The sequence below is a fragment of the Agelaius phoeniceus genome, chromosome 3, assembly GCF_051311805.1.
Source record: "Agelaius phoeniceus isolate bAgePho1 chromosome 3, bAgePho1.hap1, whole genome shotgun sequence".
In the NCBI taxonomy this organism is placed as follows: Eukaryota; Metazoa; Chordata; class Aves; order Passeriformes; family Icteridae; genus Agelaius; species Agelaius phoeniceus.
Genome location: NC_135267.1, coordinates 71,490,357 through 71,515,687, shown reverse-complemented (window position 1 = coordinate 71,515,687; position 25,331 = coordinate 71,490,357). Strand labels below are relative to the sequence as shown.

Genomic DNA, 25,331 nt, shown 5'->3' with positions numbered 1-25,331 from the left:
GCAGTAGGAAAGGCAGCTGGTGGGTGCAGAGATAACCTGGGATGTTCAGAGCAGCCACATGGAGCCAAGAATGGAAAACGTGACCAGTCCTTTGTGGTGGAAGAGACAAGACTCACATGCAGGAGATTTTAGTCAGCATTGCATTTTGTCAGCATTAGAAGCTCAGAGATTCCAACCAGCACTTCTCCCTGCTACGACCACCTGGCAGAAAACAAAGCAGTCCCCTGGAGAGCAGCAGCCCCTCAGCCCCTGGAGCTGCCCAGTTTCCATCCTGCAGGGTGGTGACATGAAGCAGAGACACTCACTCCTCTCCTCAGCTGTCCCCACTCAAAGAGTACATTGAGGAAAGGGAATTAAACTGCAGTACAGCATTCCTGTACAGCAGATGGGCTGCATTGTGGATCACTCCTGCCCCAGGAATGTTGTATGTACACTGCATCCACAGGCACAGCAGCATGGCTTCCCCATGCCCTTGCACATTTGTAAATGCAGTGCTGTTCACGGGGAGCAAACGAGCAGCCCAGAGCCTGCCAGGTCTCTGTGGGATGAGCAGAGAACAGCCTGTGCCACTGCAAGCGCAAAGGTCACTGAGTCATCCATGTCGTCCCCTATGAAGCACAGGGACTGAGGGTGCAGGATAAGACAGGAAAGATAACCCACCTCCCCAGGGCTCAGGAGCAGAGGCAAGGAGGTGAAACCCTCCCAGCAGCAGGCTCTCACACACAGCCTTGGCACTGTGCCTCCCTGCCGACCAGGAAAACTGGCTGCCACTACGCAGAGCCCCATTCAGCCTCACAGGCCCATTGAGGCAGTGCTGGGCTGGGCTGCCAGCGAGGGGACACCCATTGACAGGCTCGGTGAGCGCTGCACACACAGTCCCTGCCCGCTGCCTGCAACATCCGCCAGTGGCTTCGTGGAGAAAGGCCCTGTGGGTTTGCCCATGTTTGTTATGGGAGCCCAAAGAGGAGAACAAAACTGTAAAGACAATACTTCTAAGTTGAAGGGGAACATTTCTTCCTGCATTAATTATTTCCCATGCTATTCCTGGCACTGACCTTCACCAGGAAGGAAAAAAAAATCAGATTTGTTTTTATATCTTTTATCCGACTTCCTATACTAAAGCCTCTGGCTAGAATGACTCACATTTATATCAGCCATCACATTATATTACGGTGTATCAGTGCTGTGACCTGTCTTGTCTTCCTCAGCATTAGGGTTTGTTAGAATTAAACCTGGCAATTTGCAGCTATATTTAAAGACTACCTGCCTCAGTGGCAGTGTCCATAATACCTTTGTTTCATCTTTGGAAGTAATACCATGAGGATTACATTCGAGACTCATAGCAATCTGCCCCAGATTGAAAGGAAATTTTTCTGGTTCTGTGCAGAGAAGTGTTTGCCTGTTGCAGAGCAGGCACCCCTTCTCCAACCACTTATGATGAAATCACTGTTGTGCATCACTGGCCTGTTACGTACCACTTGCCCTGTTAGAGATTCCTAGCATTATTTCTGCTCCCTGGGTGCAACAGAGTTGCATGCTGAAACCACAGCCCCGTGGGGGGAATGACCCTCATGGTTCCTCATCAGTCATTGGCCCAGCTTCTCCTGCCCTCAATTTGAAGGGTTGAGTAGAAACTCCACTAGAGGAGTTTCAGAGACTTGTGCCCCTCGCATAGAACCTCCCAAAGACAGCAGCAGGCTGGTCCTTGTTCTCTCATTCCATTTACACTTGGTTTCTTCTTCTGCTTTACAAACTCTGTGCTCACAAAGCATCACCTTTGTCATGAAAGGAGCATAGGCAAGCAGGTTACCTCCCAGACTTACCATTTTTTTTTTTTAAAAGGCATTTAGATTGTGGCAATGGCCTGTCTGCTGCCAGAACAGAAGCTGTGCCATGCCAGGAGCTGTGTGAGCGCACAGGGAGCATCCTAGCCCTCAGCTGCTTCCAGCCTAAAAGTGAAGTGGTCTAAAGGTTAAAAGAAAAATGTCATACTAGAGGTTCTAACATAATAATATACCTGAAAAGAAGTTTGATCTTCATCCTACAGAATCCCAAGGAAAATGAGTGAAAATGTAACCATCCCACAGAGTCTGGACACTTTTCCCTGCCACAGAAACGCTGTTATGTGTCCACCATTGCTGAAAAACCCCTGACCTGCAGTGTGAGGATGGAACAAATGCTGGCTGCTGGCTGTGCAGGGGCCCTCTTCCATCTCTGAGCTGTGTGCCTCATGGCATGTCGGCAGGGCCAGTGCAGAATGTACCAACCTCTTTTATAAACAAAACAGCACCATGAACCTTGGTGTGAAATCAACTAATTTAAGGCAAATTGCAGCAAGTGTGACAAACAGCAGGAGGTAAGGAAGGCTTAAGGGTACTTCTAAAAGTGTTTATTTCACTGACAGCCCCAGAAGAGGTCATAGTCTGGAACTGGCAGAATGTTTTCAGCAGTCATTGTTCTTTCCAGTGCAGGTCTATCTGATTTTCCATGACACAAGACCTAACCACTGGGCTCAAGGCTGTACCACAGAATTTTAGTTCAAAAAACCCAAGAGACTTAAAAAAAAAAAAAAAAACCAAACAAAAAAAAAAAAAAACTGACACATGGAAATAAATAGTATTTTTCTTTAAATTTGCTGTTGCTTTCATTCATTTACTGCTGCATGGAATATATTCAATGGCTTACTGTCATCCTGAAATAATAGTTATGCATTAATATCCATTGCAAAACTCTCTTCATTTTTGTAGGGTTTGTTGATAGAGGAGAGGAAGCACACAGGCCCTCCCAGGCAACCTCTTATTCACAGGTACAAACCTTTTTTTCAGTGATGAATGAATCCTTTCAGAAATGCTAATATCAGCATTTATACATGGTGGCCAATGTAAACAGTAACTGCTGGTTCATTATTCTTTTTGTATCCTTTGCCAATTTACAAATCTTCAGGGTTAGTGTTGAAACAGGTACTGTTTATTATTGGAAAACAGCAAAAATGTATTTAGTAACCAAAATCTACTGATGGGAATAGATGACATAACCTCAAGGAAGGGCTTTCCTGTGAACCCCATCAGTGTGAGAGAGGGAGAGAGTAAGAAGATGGGGATTTTGATACTTGGATCATATCTCACTGCTTGCATTTCCCCAGGAGATTTAGTACTACTTCTAAAAGCAGCAGCCAAAAATATGCTTTGATGTATCTTTCATCTAAGGTTATCTGTATTGATAAACTATGTTTGTACGGGTGAAGCACTGAATCAGATAGGACTTTGTTCCCACTTCTACCACAAGTCCTTAGGGTGTCCTTGGAAAAGCAAAGAGAGTTTGTGTGCCTGACCCCAACCTCTCTCAGCCAAGCAAAGGAGGAACCACTTACACACACAGCAGCATGGAAAAAAGTTCTGTGCATCATGAGATGGACAGGTCCCACCGTACTGAGTCCTCCTGAAAGAAGAGAAAACAAATTGACACTGGTCAGATTCAGGCTGCTCTAAAATTAATCATATGATTCATTAGGAAGCAAATTCTTCAGTTCAGAAATTACCAGTAACAATTTTTTCTTCTGGGATTATTGCTCACACAGATGGTGAAATAAAGGACCATTTCAAAGGTTGTGATTAATTTCAGCGCAAAGACACTGGCTTTGCTTTGATTGCAGGGGAATGTGACTTAAATTAGGCCAGCTGACTTTGTCCTGAAGAGGACTACAGTTTCTCACATGATCTGTAGCATAGCACAATGGTGGATGGTGACCTATCTGGCCAAAGCCGCAGGGCATTCAATTCTGCCCTAGGACATTTGCCCCAATAAAGAGAAAATAGGCTGGATGGAAGTGGAGTTGTCAGAAACTGTTGAGGGCAGCTATAGATTCCAGAAAAAAAGCACTTCCTCAGATCACAGGGGATGACCATTTCTCCCACTTGCACTCTGCTCTCCCAAGTAACTGAGCACTCCTTGATTAAGCTGGGGAGATGGGGATGGAGGAGCAAGAAGCAATCTTTTTTGGTAAGGGAACATGTGTAGTAAATAACAGCTGCAAAGGCTCCCTCATGTATTGAAGTCATTATGATTCAGTGTTTTCCTTCCCAAAATCAGGCTTTAATGGGAAGCAAGTTTCAACCTTTCTAAAGGAGTACTCTACAATAAGCTTGTTAAGCTTGGAAAGTACTTTGGGAGCCCCTGGGATGAAAGGCGCTCTAGGAATGAAAGCTGATATTTACGATTATTGCTTGAAAGGAACAGAGAGGAACAGTAATGTAAAATATGAATGGCTGCTGGTGCTAAAAAACATATAATTGACTTGGTGCCAAAGAAGATAGTCCTAGCTCTCAAACCTGGATGACAAGGATTTAAGAGATGCAAAAGGTGGAAGAGACTCCTGCAAATAACAGCAAAAGCCAACCTGATTGCAGGGCAAATAGGTGTCTTGTGGGTTTTTCTTTTCTTCCTCCTAAATTGCAGGCCATATGATCTGATCTCTCTCATCCCAGCTCTGCCAGCCAAAACAGATGCTTGTTAATCACAGTAAGTACTGCTGCTTTGTACGCAACAGAGGAACCTACAGATCCCTTTGGACATCAGGGGGAAAAATCCTTGGTAAGTGATCATATGTTATGGAGTGGCCTAAGTAGATTCATATCTTATCTCACTCAAAGGACTAAGAGCAGAAGCACTTGAGGCTAATGCAAATTAAACTTCTCTATTTTAGAAAGCTATAAGAGAAGAGATCAGGCTGACAGGCTCTGCTCCTGCAAACACCTACCTGCATACTTTCAGCCTGTAAAATGCCTGCTATTGATTTTACACTGGGCATCTGGCCCCCTAATGTGGCACTCCACAGCTCCTAGAGAAGATGTTTCTCTATCCAGACCTGCTATTGAGACATCTTTATGTTAGTCTTTTGCTCTTCCGCTTCTCCCTGAGAAGAGCTAAAAGAAAATCCTTTGAGAGAAAGAATTATGAATCTTGACTTTTTCAAAAACAAGCTTGAAAGTAAATCTAGTGCATAAGAAATCTTCCCTATAAAAACCCACAGGATCTCAGGAAATGATTTTTTTTTAATATAGCAGAGAATAACACAGCATGTAGCACAGGCTGAATGCTAATATCATACACATTTAAATTAGATATAAGGTTATTATTTTTTTAATGAGCTACTGCAATGAATTAACAAAAAAGCCTGTGCACTCCAATTCACAGGCTCCAAATGAAGACAGGATACCTTTCACAGGCATGCATCAAGCAGATGTGGGTTAGTGGGCTAGAAGAATTGGAGTGGCTCAAGGGACAAGGATTTTGCTAATGAACACCCCACCAGGTTAGCAGCCCTCTATGTCTCTCAGAGCAAGCCTTGCAACCTCTCTGCAGGCCAGTCTCCCATATTTCAAATGTGCCCCACATCAGCCAGGAGAGCAGTATGATTGTGGTCTCTGGGTCGCTGAAGGCTGAGCTGAGCCCTGGCCTCACCTCAGACTCTGGATTAATTTCATTGAATGGACACTGACAGGGCTGCTTGGCACTGCAGCTGCAAGCACTGGCACACTGTAAGGGGAAGAAGGTCCCCTGGCAGCTTGTGCTGCTGGGGCTGGGGTGTGGAGTGTGCTCCTGCAAGGTCCTTTCCATCAGCCCTCCTTTCTCTTCCTGGCAGAGTCTAATGCGGATGGATCTGCATTGGAAATAACAGAAAGTCCTTGGCCTTTTTTTCCCCCTTTATTTCTTTTTTCCTTCCCTTTAGCTATTTAGGCCAACTCTGGCTAATCACGCTCTCTAACTTATACTCAGTCACTGCCATGGCAACCATTTCAACATGCAGTTCATAGACTGCCTCTGAAACACACACACCTTGATGCTTCGGGAGAGGCATTAGGAGAGGAGAACTATCATCTGCTACACTGACACATTTTTCTACAGAATTACCTCTGGCAGCATGAATCTCTTCTTTTAGCTCTGAATAGCTCATCACTTATTCTGTCCCTTTTTCCTCCCACCAAAATAGGTTCTTTAAAAACTGACACAGATTTATGGAGATGAAAAAGAAATGGTGTAGGAAGAGAAATGCATTTAGAAATTCCACTCTCTGCCATCTGAATTCACTCTTGTAAGAATCCTGAAAGCCTGTGCTGTTACTGCTGCACAGGAAATCCTGAGACCTGGTTATAACATGGTGTTAATAATGCCAAGGTTGTGGGTTCAATCCTCTATATGGGCCATTCACTTAGGAGTTAAACTCAATTATTCCTGTGGGTCCCTTCCAACTCAGAAATTCTTTTTTGTGCCTCAGTAGAAGAGGAGAAAGCTTTGAGGGCTTGCTTTCTGGTTTTCTCAGACCCCAGGAGAGAGGCAGCAGCTCAGGAACAGGGTAGGTGCTTCTCCTTCCTCCTTTGCAAAATGGCTGCTCTTCAGAAGTGCAGCTGCTCCGCATGTGCAAAACCAGGTCTGCCTTCATCCAAGTATAGAGAGCAAGATTTGAACAGCAGTGAAAAAAGATCTACCTGGAGCATGTAGGTGCATTTTTCCAACAGCCACCTCTGAGGATCTTGCTCAAGGTCTGCTGTAATTAGGTTTGCTTTTGTCTAGTCATGATGCCTGGCACTCGGGCAGCAGTGAGGTGCTGCACAGGTGTCTGCCATGCTGCCTACAAAAGGACCATTTATTCTGCTCACACTTAACACAGTCTGCTCCCAGACAGTCAGAGGGGAGGCTCTGACTGCCAGCACCACAGCATTAAAAAGATCCTTTTTAGTTTCTTTATGTAATTATAGCTGCTGTGTGGCAGAACCTGATTCCATGTCTTGAATGTTTTATGTGTTTATGTGTGTAGGTTTCTAATGTGTATATATCACATGTAGTGTCATGCTGATCCTTATCAGGTGTAATTACACTATCCATTCCTTTCTTCCCATCTTCTTCTGTGTTTCTATATCATTGTCAGCTGGCCACTAGCCACAAACAAGGCCTGCCCCACCACTACCACCTACTTGACATCAATAAGAAAAACGTTTCTGCTGCTGACCAAGGGAGAAGCAAAATTCAGATCCACCCACCTAAAGTAACCTGTGTTTTGATCAACCTGAACATTTGATTTCAGTTTAAACTCAGCCCTCCTAGCCATAGTAGAGCACCCTCAAACACAGTTCTTCAAACCGAAATGTTTCCTAGGAACAAAATCTGAGAGATAAGAGGCAGGAGTCCCTAAGGCAGGCGGATATATCTCAGCCAGCAGGTAAATAATATACAGCAGTCACCTTTGCCCTGTTATTTTAGTAGAGGCACATGCAGACATGCACACTGCTTTATAAGAACTGCATATGTACTTTCCAGCCAGCATCATCTATGCAAACTATCTTCCACTGAAATCAAGACTCTGAGACTGCTGAAGTCAGGAAACATTGTGTGTTCAGAAAGAAACATCATGTACAGTCTATCAAATCTCTAGGACTCCTTGACTATGTATAGCATGCTTGGGGGGACCTAGATCCTCAGCTGTCCTTTCTAATCTGCAACCTAAAGTCAAGACAAAAGCTGGCAAGAGGAGAATATAGGACATAGCTGACTGCTTTTAGGCCAGATACTTTAATGCTAATGCATTTCTGTAACTGTATAATAATCATGGACAAAATTACAATACATCTGTGAATGGGGAATACCATCTTCATGGCACGACTACCATACACCCAACTCTTCAGTGAATCAAATTTCTATAAACCACTGTCCTGAATTTAGACTGTCACCACACCTCCCTTTCCCAATGTATCCTAATGTGTCAGTCTCCCTTGGCCTGTAGGCAAGGATGCACTCTCACCCCATGTGAGAGGGGGCATGGAGTGACAAAGGCTAGAAATTAAACTGGAAGTCTTTTCCTTCTTATGTCATTCATTAGCTAACACCAGCCAGACTGGCAGCATGTGGAGCAGAAAATCAAGCCAGTGAATCAGGACACGAGTAGGGGAGCTCAACCATCCACCCCCAAGCTCTTGGTGTGGTCCTGGATACATTTTTGGCCCAGGCCAAACAGTGTTCTACCAAACTGTTCCCAAGCATAGTCCAGGAGTTAGCATGGCCCAGGATTGTTCCCAATAGGTAGGATTGTTCCCAACAGGAAGTCTGTATGTGACCACTTGGTTTTGGAGGGCAAGAGGGTTTAAACGTCTGTCACACCAGGGCCAGACTGTTACCCAGCCACAGAGCAGAACACAGCTGCTGCCTGGTTTATTAGCACAGACATGGGCCATGCCACACAAGCCTGTGCCTCAGGCTTTTGCCAGAGACAGTGTCCCTGCCTTTGCTGATCAGGACACACCTCTGAGCCAGCTGTGCTGGTCCTCTCCCCCACTTTTTTCCAGGGCAGTGTCAAACTAACTTTGGCTAAAGCTGCTTTGAACCATCACATCTGACACTGAAGAGGCTGAGCAGAGCAGAGTTGATGCAGCCAGTGCCATGTCCCGGCTGGGAGCTGAGCCTATCCCCAGGAGCATCTCACCCTGCTACATTCCACCCTACCAAATCCCACCAGGTGAGCACCTGGGCATGCCTGAGTTGTAGTCAGGGGGAAAGATGATGCCATGTTTGCTTGTTTCTCCACCGGGAGGGCTTCATTTTGACTTCACACCACAGGAAAGCAGAAAAAGTGCCTCACTGGCTGGCATCATAATGGCAGCAGCAGCAGCAGCCCAACCCCTGGCATGTGGCCTCTGCAAGGCACTCCTGCCCCAGCCCCAGCCTGATGTGTCTTCCCTCACTGCTCCAGCCAAGGAGGGCCTCAGATTTAACCAAGGGGGTGCCACAGACCAGCCAAGAACTTTAATTGCCCAAACAGGCAGTGCATGAACATAGAGTAGGCTCAAACCTGGGCTAAGCAATTGCTACAGACATACCCTCATCAAATCTGGCACAACCATGAAATGAAGCTGGATGTCCTGAGGCCACCAGTCCTCCCTTCCTTGGCATTGTATTCCTGGGAATAGAAACCAAACCTTGCAGGGGCAGGAGAGCAGCAGTCAGTGATTCTGATCAGTTTTTGTTTGATAAAAATGAAAATATGAAGGTGCCTGTATAGCTGATCTCCTGAATTTTCTCTCCTGCATTTTCCATCAGAGAAACTGACCTCTTGGGAGGCTGCATTAGCTAGCACCTCTCATTCCTCCACCCCTGCCTGGGTGGCACAATATCTCTTCACAGAACTGAGCTGAGGAAAGCTGACAGTTTACAGGCAGAGCAGAAACCTGTACTGTGCACTCTCATCTCCTTTGGAATCCAGCATTAGGTGGTGTCTTGCTTTCCAAAGAGATGTGAAAGAGATTAGGAAGAAGGTAAAAATATGTTTTTTATATTTTCTTAAGAAACATTCAGGTCTTGTTGTGTTCTAAGGGAGGGCGCTGGCATAGGACAGAGATCAGGACTGGCCTAATTTGTATGTTCCCAGGCAGGTCAGGAGAGATTGCAGAGAAAAGCAAACATTGCAAAAACCTTTTGCAATGCAAAACTCTACAAACAATTGCAAATTGTTTGAGTTAAAGCAGAGAAATTGCTTGACTGGGTTTTGAACCCTTTTCCTCCTTCCTAATAACAAGCGTTTTCTCTTTTGCAAGCATGATCCTGGAATGAGAAGTCTCATAGTTTGGGGATATGTTCACACTGGGAACGTTCACGTGACCTTTCAGATCACATTCCTCCTATTTATAAGAGTATTAGTCATCCACTCAGAGAGCAGAACTAATACCATGTTTGTTAAATGACTAAATGCATGCTATGAATAACCAGCGGAGGGTACTTAAAACCACAGTTACATCCAAGAGCACACAGAGAAGCCCTGGCCAGCTAACACTCAGATGGGACACAAAAAATACTACTGCATGTAAAATACATTTGAAAAACAACTTGAAGACAGTTCATTCATAGGAAGGAAGGACTAAATTAATCGCGTAGATTCTTTTCCAGAGAGAGTTCACCTAGTTATTTAGACATATAGGAGACATGACAGCTGAAGACTAAAATTTGACAAAAGTCCAGGCAGAACTAACTGTAAGACTAAGAGGGTGGATCACAACTCTGCTGGACCTTGGCCTTTACACTACAGAGAAAACGTCAGGGTTGTCGTACTGTTTGCAACTTTGTCACTGGCAAAACACGAGGCTTAGGAGCTCTGAGTAATGCCTCATATGTTGCTTAACTTAGCTTCAGGGCAAGCACAATACAAACCATGCACGTTATTAGCCCCAACACGTTTGTGAGTCTCAGCCAACATGAGCAAACCTTCTGTGCCTCAGATCTTACCAGTGGCCAACAAACTGTCACAAGCAGTATCAGTTCCTGGGTCAGGAAAAAATGGTGCTTCCCAGGCTCTGAGGACTTCCCTGCTGCGTATGCAGTAGCATCAGCACTTTTGGAAGCATTTAGCAGAACGAAATAGTTGTAGTCAGTACACTCAGAACATTTTTGTAAAACCATATGAGTGCATGCATCTGTCAGGAGAGGATCTGGAGGAGAGGAGAGGAAGAGTGAAAGACAAAAAGGTGGGTGGAGCAGGAAGAAGGGAAGTGTAGACAGCAGACTATGTGCCCCTCTACAAAAGAAACACAGAAGCAGTCTGGGCCGTGTGAGGTGCACATTTCTGACAGCAGGGAAAATGGAAATGGGAACAGCTCTGCAAAGAATTTACAAGAGTTTTGAATAATGATGTGCAAATTATGGGCTGGAATGCAGAGTATTAAAGGGCTTTGAGTTCCCACCTGCCCCTCAGTTTAGCATTAAAGTCCAGTGATGTGCTTTCACACTGCAGAGGATGGTGTTGGGGGGACACTGAGATGCCTGGCTGCACTACGCTTTGGCAAAACCTTCTGAGGGTGAGGTTGGGCATTGCTGGCAGGAAGTGCCCAGCTGTAGTCACCTGGCACATCAGGGAGCTGCCCCTGCCAGCACCTTCCCAGTGCCAGCCTGCCCAGAGGGAGACCAGCGCCACACCGCAGGCAGCTGCTGAAAGGTTCAGTGAGAAGGTGGCAGCTAAAGGTGCAAACATCACTTCCTCATTGCAGCCTCTGTGAATGGCCCTGCCTGTGCAACACAGAGGATGTTTTGAATGGCAGAGCACAGGCAGTGAATCATCATATAATCACTGCTGGTGTGTCCCAGCCTCAGTGTATCATCAAGCCTTCCTTTGGGTCAAGTAACCATCTGAGTCTGACTCACCGCCACCGCACAGGTTTCTCCTGGCGCAGGCTGGCGTGGTCAGTGAACAGAGCTAATTGAATGTGCTCTCACTGCTCCACCTGTGGCCCGGGAGGGCTGGCAAGGCTGGGTGCAGCTTTGCGTGCAGACCCTGCTAGCACAGAGGGTTCCCACAGATCACGTAGTCTGTTGGGCACAAAAGTCAGGTAGCTAATTGTTAACCATGTAAGTTATTGCTGTTTCCTTAAAAACTCCTTATGGGTCAAAGGGTTAGCACTTTCACGGGCTAGAGCTATGTCAGTAGCAAGACAAGTCCTCCAAAACACAGAATAATTGAAGCTGACAGGGACCTCAGGAGGTCATCTGGTCTGACATCCCTACAAAGCCAGGCTTAACACTCCCCTCCTAGTCCTCAGAGTCTGAGCTGCCAACATAGAGGAAGGAGAAATCCCATATAAGCCAAGGAGCACTTGTGCTGCTGAAGCCCCACCGAGACCACAGTTAAGAAATAAAAATGATGGGAAAATCCAGCAACATCAGGTAGTAGCAGAAGGCCACTGGAAAGACAGAGTAAACTGAGGGAAAGACCAGCAAAACTAGTGTAGGAGAGAGAGAAGGCATGTTTGCTTCCTTTGCTGACAAGATGGAGGCAAGAAGGGTGGTATGGAGACATATCTCCTTTCTCTCAGTTTGCTGCACATGGAAAGAAGCCACCTCCTGACACCATGAAGGCAAAGAGTCAAGGTTGTTGCAGCTGGAAGAGGGAGCAGAGTCCGGGCTCCACCCTGCCTGCACAGTTCTTCCTTTGCAGGCCTTGAGAGGGGTGGAGGGAAGGGGCAACCCTCATTCCTCTCTAGGCCAGATGGGAGCAGGGTTCACCAGGTCTCACCTCCACCCTGTCACTAATATCAAATAATAATAGTATTTAGCACTTCCATAATTACCTTTGCACTCTGATATCACAGACACAGCTGAATTGGAAGTCATTAAGATCATCATAATGAGCTTCAGTGGATCCTTTCAGTCAGAGGCATTATTTAGCCAGCCCTCATTTTCGTGGTTACATCTGAATAAGCACTCTGCATTGAGGTGAGGTTTGCCGATGAGACACTTTGGCTTAAAGGCAGTCTCCTACTTGCAAAGGCAGAATAAGTGTCATTATGCATCATGTTTCACCAGACTTCAAAATGCCAAGGAAGGTAAGTCAGCCTACAGCTGACTCCACCTTCAATTTGTAAGAGCTGCGAAACTCTTCCCATGGACTGGCACGTGGGGAAGGTCTGCCATGACCCCCAGTTATGGAAGCTGCCGTTCTGGAGGCCTTCAATGCTCAGTACAAGCAGCCACCACAACCTCTCACTGCAGGGGTCAATTCAGCAAGAATCGTTACTAAAGCAGAGAGGGCAGAAGGCCAGAAGCTCTGGGAGCACCTTGCACTGGGAACAGGAGCACCGTGCTGACCTAGTGAAGGGCTGGGCTGCTGGCCAGAGCTCGGGCGGGCGGACACGTGGACAAATGGCTGTTGCTTGGCTGAGCATTGTTGGGGCCTGTGAGCAGAACTGAGTCCAGAGCCATCTGCAGAACAGGGATCTGCTGATCCTGGGTCTACTTACAGTCTCATTGAAGATTTCTTCCTTTGGCCTTTCACTAAGAAATAATTAAGTGGCCCTTTAATTGTGGTTACTTCAGTTCCCTATTCATAAATGCAAATAAAGGCACTTATTTCTCCCATTTTTGTTTGCCCTTTGTGTTTGAGCTGTGAATCCCTTGGGAATCCACAGCCCACATACCAAGACCTTCTAGGTGTACCTGTCTTATTAACAACAAAAGTAATGTGCTGCTTTTGTTACTGAAGTAGGAGGAAATGTAGGCACATGGAACAAACCCTTGTAATGCTATTTCTTATGTTTAAAAAAAAGAACAAAAAGGTAATAGAGTGTATACTTTGACCAAGAGCAAAGGTAAAATCACAGCAGCTGACTCAGTGTAACATAAAGAACTTAATAGAGTTGGCAACATTTCAGCCAGCCTTCTCAGGAACATGAACATGGGAACGTGTTAAGAGTAGCATAACATATCCAGAACAGTGTCTGAATGAAAGAAAGGAGTTAGTGTTGGGCAAAAGTATTATTTTCAGCAGCAAGGAAGTTCTGCCGGCAAAGCATGAGCACAAACTTGTGTTTATTTCTTGGTGCTCAGTTACTGCCAACATTACAAATAAACCCAATCAAGGCAGAGAATCTAAGCCTGCATTACTGGCCCCAAATACAGCTGAAACACTCTCCCAAAGTGCTTGTGACCTAACCATTCAATCCATCCTCCAGAAGCAGGTTAAAACAGAAGACTTGGGCAAGAACCAAACAAGCTTCAGTGCAGCTTAGAAATGCAATTAAGACACAAAGCTGTTTCTCTACTTCAAGACAAACTGGCTGTTACAAAAAATATTGAGGAGCAATGACACTTCCTGAGCTCTGGCTGTATCTGCAGTGGAAAGGAGTTTCCCATGCCATTTCCTTAATTAGCACAAATATGCTGACAACCTTCTCCATGCTGAAATCAAGCCATAGGTCACTAAAAAGTTGATCTATCTACGCAGCTAAATTCACCACATGCTGAGCCAACATGTTGCAAAGCCATAATCAGTACCCAGATTATAACATGGCTTTGTCATGTATCCAGCTGCTGAAACAAACTTGGATGTCCCAATATGAAACCTATTTGTCCTGCAGTCAGCAAACAAGAAAAGTGCCAATATAGACATTCAATGTTTTGCAAGTGCTAGGATTGTGTGCTGGCATTTATTGGATCATTTTGACCATTACATGAATTTATAAATATGACCAGTTGAATTAGAGAAATAACATGATCTGAAGATCAGATTCTAAGCTTGCTTAAACTGAAATAAACAGGGAATAACTCATTCAGCATCCAATAATTTACTTTGGTTTCAACATGGAGAGATCAAGGCCACAGTTACCTCTTTACACAGCTTGATCTGAGCTTTAGTCCTTGTCAACAGCACGTGCTATAGTACAATCATGCAGCAGTTGAACAGAAAAGACAGCATGCCAATACAGTAAATAGCGTAGTACCAGCCCTAGGGAAAAGTTCAGCAACCTTATGACAGGTATGGTTTAAGCGTGTGAACCTGAGCCTTGTTCCTCAGACAGTTTTTGCCTTGCTGGTAACACAGCTGGCAGAACAAACCCCAAACACAATTTATGCCTGACCAGCTCCTGGCCAGCTCACAGCTAATTCTGAATGGAAGCTGTGATGTCTAAGCTGTTTCCTCCTGGCCAAGCAGCCCATTTTCCGTGACTGGTTCAGTAAGGTCGCTGCCTGCTGTGCGGATAGGGCACTGCAGCGTGCCAGTGTGACTGTTCGACCCCTTCTCCCACATTCCAGTTGTCCCTAAAGTAGTGCATCCCACAGTATGCTGCACCAGGGGCTGCTGCTCTCGGAAGGCTTCTTCCAGGAATCCACCTCCATCGTTCCTGGTCTATGGCATCACTGCCCACATTTTCCCAGAATCACTTGGCACCAGTGTGGCTCAACAGCATGGCAGGTAGCCCTGCCAGCATAGCTGCTGCTTGGAAAATCTGCCCTGTGGATGTAAGCTGAGCATTTCACTGGGTACCCGCTATAACTCTTTTAGCTGGATACAAGGTCACAGTTGTGAGTAACAAGAATGTCTCTTTGATGACATTGACATAAATTACCTGTACTTTCTTGCCAAATAAAAATAATAAAAAAAGAACACCAGAAAGTGATGTCCCATGAAGAACAAATTAGATCCCATTTTGTGTCCCTTCACCTGTAGAGACAGGTTTGAATGTCACTGAATTCTAAACTTGTGACTGTCACCCAGCCCAAAATGAATGAAACCAGGCTGATGGCTAAGTCTGTAACTTTCCTCTTGAGCTGTTTTCTTTCCTGAATTTTATTTTGCTATATTTATTTATTCATTTCCGTAATTGCCCTTCAGTACCACATCTTTAAGACACAAATGCACTGTCATCTGCCAAAACAATTTTTCCTTAGGCACTGTCAGTAAAAGCACATCCTTCAAATTTATCATGACTCGATGGGACTCCTCCTGAGCTGGTGAGGCCAGAGAGAAAACTATGCCAAGGGCCAGAAATTGCAAGCTCTCACAACTGGCCTTGTCTTCCATTTGAGGTACATGCAGCTGAGCCCTCATAGGGGCAGCTGGACACTTCAGTGGTTACCGAATAGAGAAAGCAGACAGATGTCCCTGCCTGCTTGCAGAAGGACAAGAAACTGACAGGAAGCAAAAGTGCTTCCTGCTGCTCAGACTGCACCCTGAACCCTTGTTGCTGTTAGACAACCTTAGTCTCCCAGGGAGAAGGGGAGGGATGGACTGAAAGTAAGTCTGACCTTCCTGCAAGAATGGACTTACTGATGCTGTGCTGGGCTGAAATATGAAACCACTGAAACTCGAGGCCTAGAGAGTGGGAATTACCAAACCAAGCCCAGCACAATTCAATAAAACAAACTAAGTCTCACACAGCAGCTTCCTCTTCCTATTCCTTCTCTCTGAAAGACAGTCTGCACATTTTAACCACATGGCAGCAGTGATCTAGATGCCAAGAAAGCTGACAATGTCCGGCTGTGCGTCAGCACAAGCCAGAAGGACATAAATCAGGCAAGGTACAGGTAGTCAACTGACTCTCCATTGTGCTCAAGCAGGGGCAAAAGCCCCCATCCACACAAAGATTGACACACCTTTGCCTCCCACTGATCTCAATATAAAATTCATATTTGGAGAACAGAACCCCATGATCCTGGCCTCATTTACACCAGTTTCACACAGTTATGTCCTTGGGAATACCCCATCTTTGCACAAGTGATCCCAAGACCAAACCTGTCTCACTCAGCATCTCTGAGAACCACTAATATCTAGGTCTTTCTTCACTGAGGGAAAAGAAAAACAAACAAAAGCTTGACATGGCTGGAAAGCTGCTTTTAATCTCCCCAAGTTACCATTGAAGACAGATCAAGGAGCTCACAAACAGGAGGGCAGCTTGGAGCCTGCAGATCCTTCACTGAATACATGAGCAAGCACCACACAAACCTTCCCTGCAGTCCCACAGCTGCTGGGCCCTGGCCAGGAGGCACCACCAACACAAGGCAAATTTCCACAGTAATCTTTCTCTGGAGAGTTTCTGCTGCACTGGCATGGCTGAGCTGCTGGTTTAGAATGTCAAAGTCCTCCCTGCTGGAAATGAGAGCACCACTCGCAGCATACACCTCACTTGAGCTGGCATTGGTTTCTTCCCATTTTCTAGCCTTTGCCATGATAGTTTAAAAGTTTGGGTCTATGCCTTGTTTACAAACTCGGCTCAGGACAAAACCCCCAGGTTTTAGTTTGCTGAGCAAAGGCTAACAGGCCTGACCTCAGTCATTCGCTGATCAGGGGACTTACTGAAGAATTAGGAAGTGCTAATCCAGAAAATGCCCAATATTGATGGCCCAAGAGGAGTCTTGCCACTTTTCTCACCTCATAGACAGCACTCTGCCCAATGAACATACCACAGCACACTACACAGAAAAAATTATCTCTATCCTAGACATTGTAAAATACTGTACTGAGTTACTAGCTGGAGCAAGGATGTGGTGCTTGCAAGAAGTCCCAGACAGCCTTGGAGGCAGGATTACTCATGTATCACAAAACTCAGATGAAGCTGTGCTACTTCCATTGCTATAGGGCAAGGTGGAGGGAGAGACAGACTTTAACATTTCCAGAAGACTTGTTTTAGCAACTGATGACATATGGGGACAGGATTCACCAAACCTCCCTTGGCTCAAGAATACAAAATCCTATTTCCCCATATGCCATTTGCTAGCCACCTAGTCAAGTGCTGTTTTAAAGCCCTAGGCTTTAAATTCTTCCTGGCTAATTCATTGTATTGACCTCTGCCCTGCCAGAGGGGCAAAGACCCTTGCTTTGGGAAACCATTTTCCCACAAAGTTATCTGAGCTGGCTCTGCCCTTCCCCCAGAGGTTAGTTGTGTCTACAACCAGCATCTTGAATTGATGAGATCACAAAGAAATAAGTGGCTTACACAGGTGGAATTCAGTACAGATAATAGAAGTAAACACCAGCTTGATATTTGAGGAGTTTCTGTGGACAGTTTCATTTGTGCCTACTAGCCTACAGGTGTCCTACAAGCTAAGGATGCTTCAGCTGACTCGTTTTTTCACACCACCCTCGCCTGTTTCTAAAAGCATCTCTCCTTTTGATCACATGGCAGCAGGTACTCACTTGCTTACACACACAGCAGTGTTACAAGTGACTGTGCTGAACACATGCTGCACTGGTGAGCTCTGCAATATTATCTGTGGCTATAGGGCCACCACCCCTCCCACAATGTCTCATTTTTCTCAGTGTAACCCCAGGTTTGGCCCTACTCAATCCTTGGCCACTTTTCAGAGGGAAGCTTGCTCTTCCTCTCCTCCACCCCTCTGAGCTCAGCAATCAGGAACACAGAGGAAAACTTCTGCTCATTTGCGCTTGGGATGAGCAAACAGCCAGCCCACACTCTGTCCAGCAGCATGAATGCCAGGTTATGTGAGGACATGCCAGCAGAGCCCACATACCACTGCTGGGCCATGAGCACTTCAGATATGACTCTGCTCAGGAGACTGAAATATAAACAGCAATTTCTGGGAGGAGTGGCTCCATACAAATACTCCCCCATCTTAGTCACAGGCTGAAATAAATAAATAAATTATCAAAGCCATATAATCTCCCAGTTGGCATGCTAAGAGTCATGTGACTGGTGCCAGCCCTCATCCCAAGGTGAAACATGGATCCAAAGAATGGGTCCTGGCTTTGTGGTGCTCCAATGGCACAAAGGGGACAGGCAGCAGCCCCTAACTGGGAAGGCACAGACTTCACCCACCTGACAGACAGCAGAGCCCAGCTGTGTGCCACCTGCTCCCAGCTCCAGCATGCTTACATAAGGGAAAAACTGAAGGGGCAAGACCACATTTAACCCAGCAATCCCCACGTGACCAAGTGGATCCAAAGTGAATCCATCCCACCCAAAACCACATCTGGGAGGCAAAACAAACAAGGGCTACTGCACAGGAGGGACCTGAAGTGGCTGGGGAACAGGCCTAAGAAGTAGTTTCCTCTTTCCCTGTGCTTTGGTGAATGGGAATAGTTATGCAGGGAGCCAAGAGGGCACACTGGGGCAGAATCAGTCTAGACTTGCTCTGCTTCTTGTCCTCCTTCCCGCAGCATCTGCTGCTGGCCCCTGTCAGAGGCAGGATAAAGAGCTAAGCAGACCTTGCATCCGGCACAGCACAGCCATTTGTACTCCCCTGCCTTGTGAGCCTGGCCAAAGCTCCTGCGTGTGCATGAAAGATGATCCCAGCGTTAAATATATTCCTCCTCTTTGTCCAAACTAGAAATGGCTCCTCAGCCTACAACATCACCAGGCTATGTTAAAACATCTAAGTATAATCAGGAATGCAGATGGAGGTCCAAGCATGGGTAAGCAACGATGAGACTATTTTAACAGGAACTATCCCAATGGGCTCTGAAAGCTACCCAAAGTGTATCTGCACGTTGCTAATTATATTTACTGGTGGTAGTTGGCATTTTTTTTTCAAGCTGAAGATGAGTCAGAAAAAGGAAAAAAAAGTCCTTTATGTTGTGGTAGCAGAAGGATGTCTCCTGAGGGTGTATGTAATGCACTACTGTCACGGCATGACAATGGAAAAACTGACTGCTGAGCCAACCAAACCCCCATAAATACCTAATGATATCTCTCTTGGCCCAGATTTTCTACAAGTCGGTGCCTGAACTGCATACAAAATGACAATCGATATGAACGGATCTCTTTTCTCAACAGAGCCAGAATTTAAGAGCCCAGCTGAGCATTATATTCCAGTTCATACAAAGACATCCTTTTAAAGGTCTGTCACAATAACTTAAAGGTGGTGATCCAGCAGAAAAACTGCTAGGCCTCTCCTCACGATCTCCCCCATGCTCCAGCCATGAGCACAAAGAACAGCTGGCCTTAGCGAACAGACAGTGTTATTAATTACAACATGGTGACACAAACAATGACTGCCTAGGTATGTTATTGGGTCTGAATTCATGTGGGGAAAGAACAATATTTTCTTCCTTTTCTCCTTCTCCTCCTCCTGGCTTGAGTAGCTCTGCCACCTCGTGTACTCGGCTGGGGAGGCAGCTGTGCCAAGCACCTGGCCCAGTTACAGGTATGTGCACAGACACAGGGAGCCCGTTGTGAGAAAACCCAGCCTTAGCAAATTTCTCGGGCCATCGTCCAGCCTCTGCACATTGGGCAAGAGACTCTCCCTGGCCGCGGTTACATCAGTCACCACCACCTCCCTCAATGTCATGGCACGGGAAGAGGCTGCCAGGGGAGGGGAGGGGGGGGCGGGGGGAGGCGGTGGAGAGAGAGAGAGAGTGTGTGAGAGAGAGAGAGGCAGTCGCTGTTTTTTTGAAACGGGCTGTCCAAAAAACATTACAACACCCTTGCCGGTTTCCAGTGGGTTTGCTCAGTTCCTCCCTTCCCGTGAAGACCACACAGGCTTCGCGAGGGCGTTCCGCCCTGCCGCAGAAAGGCGGTCTCTGGGGCCCACCGCTCCCGGCAGCCGCTGCGCAGCAGCGTGATTCCCCCCACTTCCTCCAGACGATCTCCCACTTTCCATCGAGGGCCAGAGCCAAACTCAAAAGCTGATATTTAGAGAGGAAAACATAAGCATTTTCTTTCTTTCTTTCTTTTTTTTTTTTTTTTTCCCCCTCAGAGGGATATTTTTCATGCTGCTCCGCCCCCAGCAGAAGGGGAGGGGTGCAGGGCTGGAACTCGGAGCATTTGAAGCCCCTCACGCTTGCGCTCGCCCCTCTCACCTGCCTCTCCTCTGCCTGCTCCAGTCCCTCGCACCCTGCCGGCCATGCACGCTCTGGGCACAGAGGCTGCCCGAGGCAGCCCTCGGGATCCCGGGACTCCCTGCCTTCCCAAGCCGGCAGCAGGTCACAGGGGCCCAGGCTGGGACTGCCAGCGCCGGCAGGCTGGAGCACCGCTGTCGGCAGGGCCATCAGCCAGATCCCCAGCTCCCACTCTTGGCTACTGCCAAGGGTAAATTTAGAATGATCCTCCCAGCAGTGACTGGGAATCTTTGCAAGGCCTCAGAGCAGACCCCGGACAAGGGATGGCGCTTCAAAACAGTCATCTGGGGCGTGGTGTAAGCAAAATCACCGTATAAAATAGAGCAAAACTGGCAAACGTATTGCTCCTGGCATGAATGTACTTCCATATTGATTCAACACTTAAAAAGGCAGTGAATGAGAATGAGGATGTCCTTTCTTCAAACCCTCCAGCAAATTCACTTTCACTTTTGGCAACCTGCTGTTTTCTCACCCCTCAGCTCCTTCAACCCTGACCGCAGCAGCACCTTCCTCCACCGCCAAACCCTCTGTGCTGCCTCCCCTCGCTGCCTCCTCTGCTCAGCCTCTTGCCTGAAGTCCTCCTAGAGGAGGAACTGAAATTTTTGCCTGCCTTGGCAAAAGCAGGGAGACATTGCTGAAGTCCACTGGGAAGCCATCACCCATGCGGGGAGCACAGCTGAGCCCCGGGCTGTGAACCTGCCCCTCAGCCCTGCCTCTCCTGGGACAGGAGCCCGTGCGGGTTTGCGAGCTGGCCAGATTGGGGTAGCTTTTCTCAGTCAGAGGCTCTGGAAGGATTATTTGGCTGCAGCATATCATATGACTTTGTTCTTAGAGTTACATTTTAACTGAGAAAGTTTAACAAGTATGACTTATGGGCTTCTAAAATTGGCAGCAGAAAAATGAGCTGAGGAAGTCATGGAAAAAAACCACAAGCGAGGCCATTCCATGTTATGCACAATTTCTGGGCTCTTTTTCCAATCTTCTGGTTTTTTTGGATGGTGGAAAATATTTTCCAGCTACACTGGCCTGGCTTCACTGAGTATGTATTTATGCCAAGTTTATAAAAAGCAGCTGCAGACATGGTTGAATGAAAGGATTACACTGCTGTCTGTCTTCCAGAAGGTGCTTCAGTTCACACCCTGTCCCATAGAGCAAGGCTCGCTTCTCAAATTTCCATGAATTTATGTAAGGAAGGACAAAATTTGAACCACACAATACAAACAGCCATGGCTGTCCATGCCAGTGGGCACGCATGTGTGTACACACAGCTCTCTGGATAGCTACTAGCAGTTCCTAGCCACTGCTAACGCTGGCTTTTAGCACTTCAAGTTTACCACCATTCCTCCAGCATCTCCCCACCCTACAGCTTGGTCCATCTTCCATGAATACAAAAATGGGGAGAGGGCTTTCAGGGTCGAGACCCCGGTCTCAGTGTATTTCTGCTCCCTTCTTCATGCATACCTGCTCTCCAGCTGCTCCCACTGAAATTCAGGCTTCACCAACCTCACGTATTTTCAGGCTGCCAGCCTTTAAGGCTAGGAGGGATCGCTGGAAGCATGCAGCCTGATCCCCTCTGCAGCACACAACACTGAATTTCAATCAGGAACCCAGGCATCAGAGGCATAACCTTAATTTTCAGCCATGCCTTGTCACAGTCTTGGCCTGATACACTAGTCACAAGAGGAGAGTCACAAATAATTCTTCACTCTCCAAAACAGAATAGCTCCAGGGGGTGGGGGGAGGATACAAACTGAAAGCAAATGTATATAAAAAGGTAAGGTAGGTGGTAAGCTGCAGATCATGCATTACAGATCTGTATCCTGCTGTTTTTTCAGTCGACTATGTTAGAATAACAGTACTGAGAACGACAGTGTTAATCAGGAATATCGGTCAAGACAATATTTCCTGGCAATTGTTTGAGAAATGCTTTTCTCACAGCTAATTTCTCCCAAGAGGCTGTGTTTTCTCTGTTTTTAGAAGGAGAGTGATTAAGAAGGAAGGTTTTTAAACCTCTGCACCCTGCTGGGGGACAAAGAACTGTGGGGGAAAGAAAGGAAAAAAGAAAGAAAAGAAAAAGGCACAACAGCTGTAATGTTCTATGAAATGATTTTGTTCTGTTCTCTTGCCGAGGTGGTGGGTGCAATCATCAGTTTGGCAGAGATAAATACAGGAAGAGAAGCAAGCCCTTTTTCAGGAGCCGCAGCTGCAGGAGTGCCACATTGCCATCTAGCGACACGGGCTCTGCAAGCCGAAGCAGCGGGGCTCCGCCGGCTCCCCGAGCCTCCTGCACCGGTGCCACCGCTGGCCAGCACACCTGGACACGGGAGCCCCTTTCCTTCCCGTGATTGACAGCCAGGCTTGAAAACTGCAAAACTGCTTGGTCTATTAAAGACAGGTGTAGGAAGGCAAGGGAAAAAGGGAAAAATTCCTCCATAAAGAAGTTTAAGATGAACTTGGCTTTGCTAGGAAAAGCTGGGTTTTACACTGAGGCCCGGACAGATTCTCAGCTTCCATTGCTGCTGCTACCGCTGCTGCACACAAAGCTACCACAGCTTCGTCATCTTCTGCAGTTATCACACGGATGTCTGTGGCAAAATGATGGGCTGGCAGAAACAGTGAGCACTACCTTGTCCCATGGAGACAGGTCTGAATCTAGACCTGATGCCCTGTTCCCAGTCATGTTGGACCAAACAGCTGTGTGCCTTGATGCTATCTGCAGTGCCAACCCTGAAAATTTGACTCCACTGTGTACATCTGCAATGTACCTCTGCATTTGTATTCTGAAAAGAATACAAATGGTAACCTTTCAACACTTTAAAAAACAAAAGCCCAAGTGCTAAGCCCTTTAGACAGCAAAAGGCACTCAGTCTTCAGAAGATGCCCAGCAAAGGGCAGCGTACAAATTCTTTTGTATGATCTTCACACAGCAAGTTAAAAAGTGCAAAGAGCTTTGGTGTATGAGAATTCTGACACTCACTGAAAGCTGTTAAATTGAAAGATACTGGCTACAGCAGACTTACATTTACCCAGAAAACAAAAACACTCCCAGTGCCTAAACCCTGCCAGAAGACACCCTCATTTTGGGAAGCAATGAAAGAAGCTTTGCATCAGGCATCTAAGACAGCCCACAAAGCTCTGCTTCATGGCACATGCCCTTTCCACTGAAATAAATGAGCAGTCTCACACCTTAAAGGCATTGAAAGGTGATTAGCAGCAGACTGTATTGTCTTTGGGGCAAAGGATGATGTGTCTAGCTAATCATTAACTCTGTGTCTCTGGTCCCTGATTCTGGTGAAGCCTCACAAGAGCACAGCTACACTGCATCTGCAGGCATGTCACAAGGGGTGATATTTTTTGGTATTAACAAAAAATAATGTGGTCTTCCAAGAAAAAAGGAAAACGCACTTAAGTTCCCTCAAATGAAGATAATCAATGCTGCTCCAGAGAACTACTCTTTCAGCAGCATGTCTTCAAAAACCCAGTGATAGTCTCTAAAAATTCTTTGGTGACTACATATACTATGAGAACCTACAAATACTTTGAAGTTTCAAAACTACTCCTGCAACAATTAATGACAGAGTTTGCAGTGTCACCCCCTGAAACCCACATCCCCTGCAACATTATCAGGAGCTGGGCAGGCAGAATTTGAACACTCAGATTTTGAAAAAGGGAAGGGCATGAAGATTCCTGAGTCTGAGCTATTGCTGGTTCTGTCAGACTGCAATCTGTTTCTTTTTTTCTTTAAATCAGAGTGAGATCACTGTTTTTCTTGAAAATGTGCTGCCAAAGGTAGGGGATACCTATCTTTGAAAAGATCTAAAGTCTAATGACAAATATTGTCAGGCCTGCTGAAGATCTTCAAGGGCAACGCAGCAGAGAAAACACTGCTTCCAGCTGACAAGGTCCTAACACCATTCTGGAAACAATCAAAATAAGAGAGGGATTCTACAAAGGAGTCTTTTTTTTTTTTTTTTTTTTTTCCTTGCTTCACATTTTATGACCAAACGCATGGGGAGAGCACTGCCCCAGTATCAATACATTCCATCTCAGGGGATGTGTTCCCTTTAGAAAATCAACATAACTTATGAGCACTCACTTTCATAGTTGCCCAGAGAAGCCAAGGTGCCCAAGCGGTGTTCAAACTTAGTGCTCAAGCTCCCACTAAGAAACAGACAATCCATTGGTTCTTGAGCATGGCAGGGCACACCAGTCTCATCATCTGACTTCCTGAACATATGGTTTACCACATAACCTGCCAGGCATGTCCTCCTCTGCTTTCTGGAAACCAGCTCCAAAATAGAAAAAGGAGGATAGAGCCAAGAGAACTGCTCTAACCACCAAGACATGGAGGGTCAAAAGCATGCTTTAGAAGGCTGCATTGTTTTTAAGGATGGGGCAGCTGTCCAAAACTGGGCTACAACTTTCTCTCTGTAAAGTACCTCTCCAATTTGCAACCGTTTTATCCGGTTGTCAAGCATTCACAGTTTGCAATCCAACATTTAAGATGGACACTGACTCACTGCATTGCCTTCTAGGCTGCTTCCCTTATTTATGCCTGCTTTAATACCTATGACCCAGCTTTCTTATTTGCATCATGGTATCACTGAATTTCAGGCACTACAGTTTGGGCTGATTACAAAGTCTTGACAGAACAGAGTTCCTTTTAAAGTTGCTATCCAACAGCAATCTAGACTTCTGAAAGATTGCTTCTTACATTTTCAATGCAGAAGGCATTTACAAACTGCAAGACTGCCAGCAGAGCAATTAACCCAGTGCTTGACAGCTCATGTTATTGCTTTCAGTTGGGGGGGAAGTTGTGCCTCAAATCTATTCAGTTATAAAGCCTATAATACTTCTTTCTTTTGGTAGGTTTAATTATTTATAGGCAGATCTATGGTTGGTTGAAGTCTGATTTTTCCTGATTACACTAGTAACTAGCACTGATTAGCCAACTAGTCTAAAATTAATGTGATGTAGAAAAGAAGCAAGCTTCAGAGCTTCAAACAAATTTCAGATAAAACACCCACCCAGTTACTACCAAAACAATCATACTATCCTAAACCTTACCTTTTCCCTTCCTGTGTCACTGTCCCAATGTCCTGCTCTTGACTGCTTGGGTTTCCATGAGGAAAGGACCATGCAGAGTAAATTATGGGATCAGGACTGCAGGCTGTGAGTTTGCAGAAGCAGAGACTTCATCTTGACAGATTCTTCAGAGTGCCACACA

The 25,331-nt window shown here is 46.1% G+C and overlaps 1 long non-coding RNA gene across 1 annotated transcript; it reads right to left on the bottom strand.

Annotated features, from left to right (window-relative positions):
- Positions 1 to 894: 894 nt before the first annotated feature.
- LOC143693717 (uncharacterized) lies at positions 895 to 25,331 on the bottom strand. The gene is made up of 3 exons (XR_013181655.1): positions 25,172 to 25,331; positions 3,371 to 3,438; positions 895 to 1,949 (listed from the first exon to the last, which is right to left on the bottom strand). It is a non-coding gene; the product is annotated as an uncharacterized LOC143693717 (long non-coding RNA).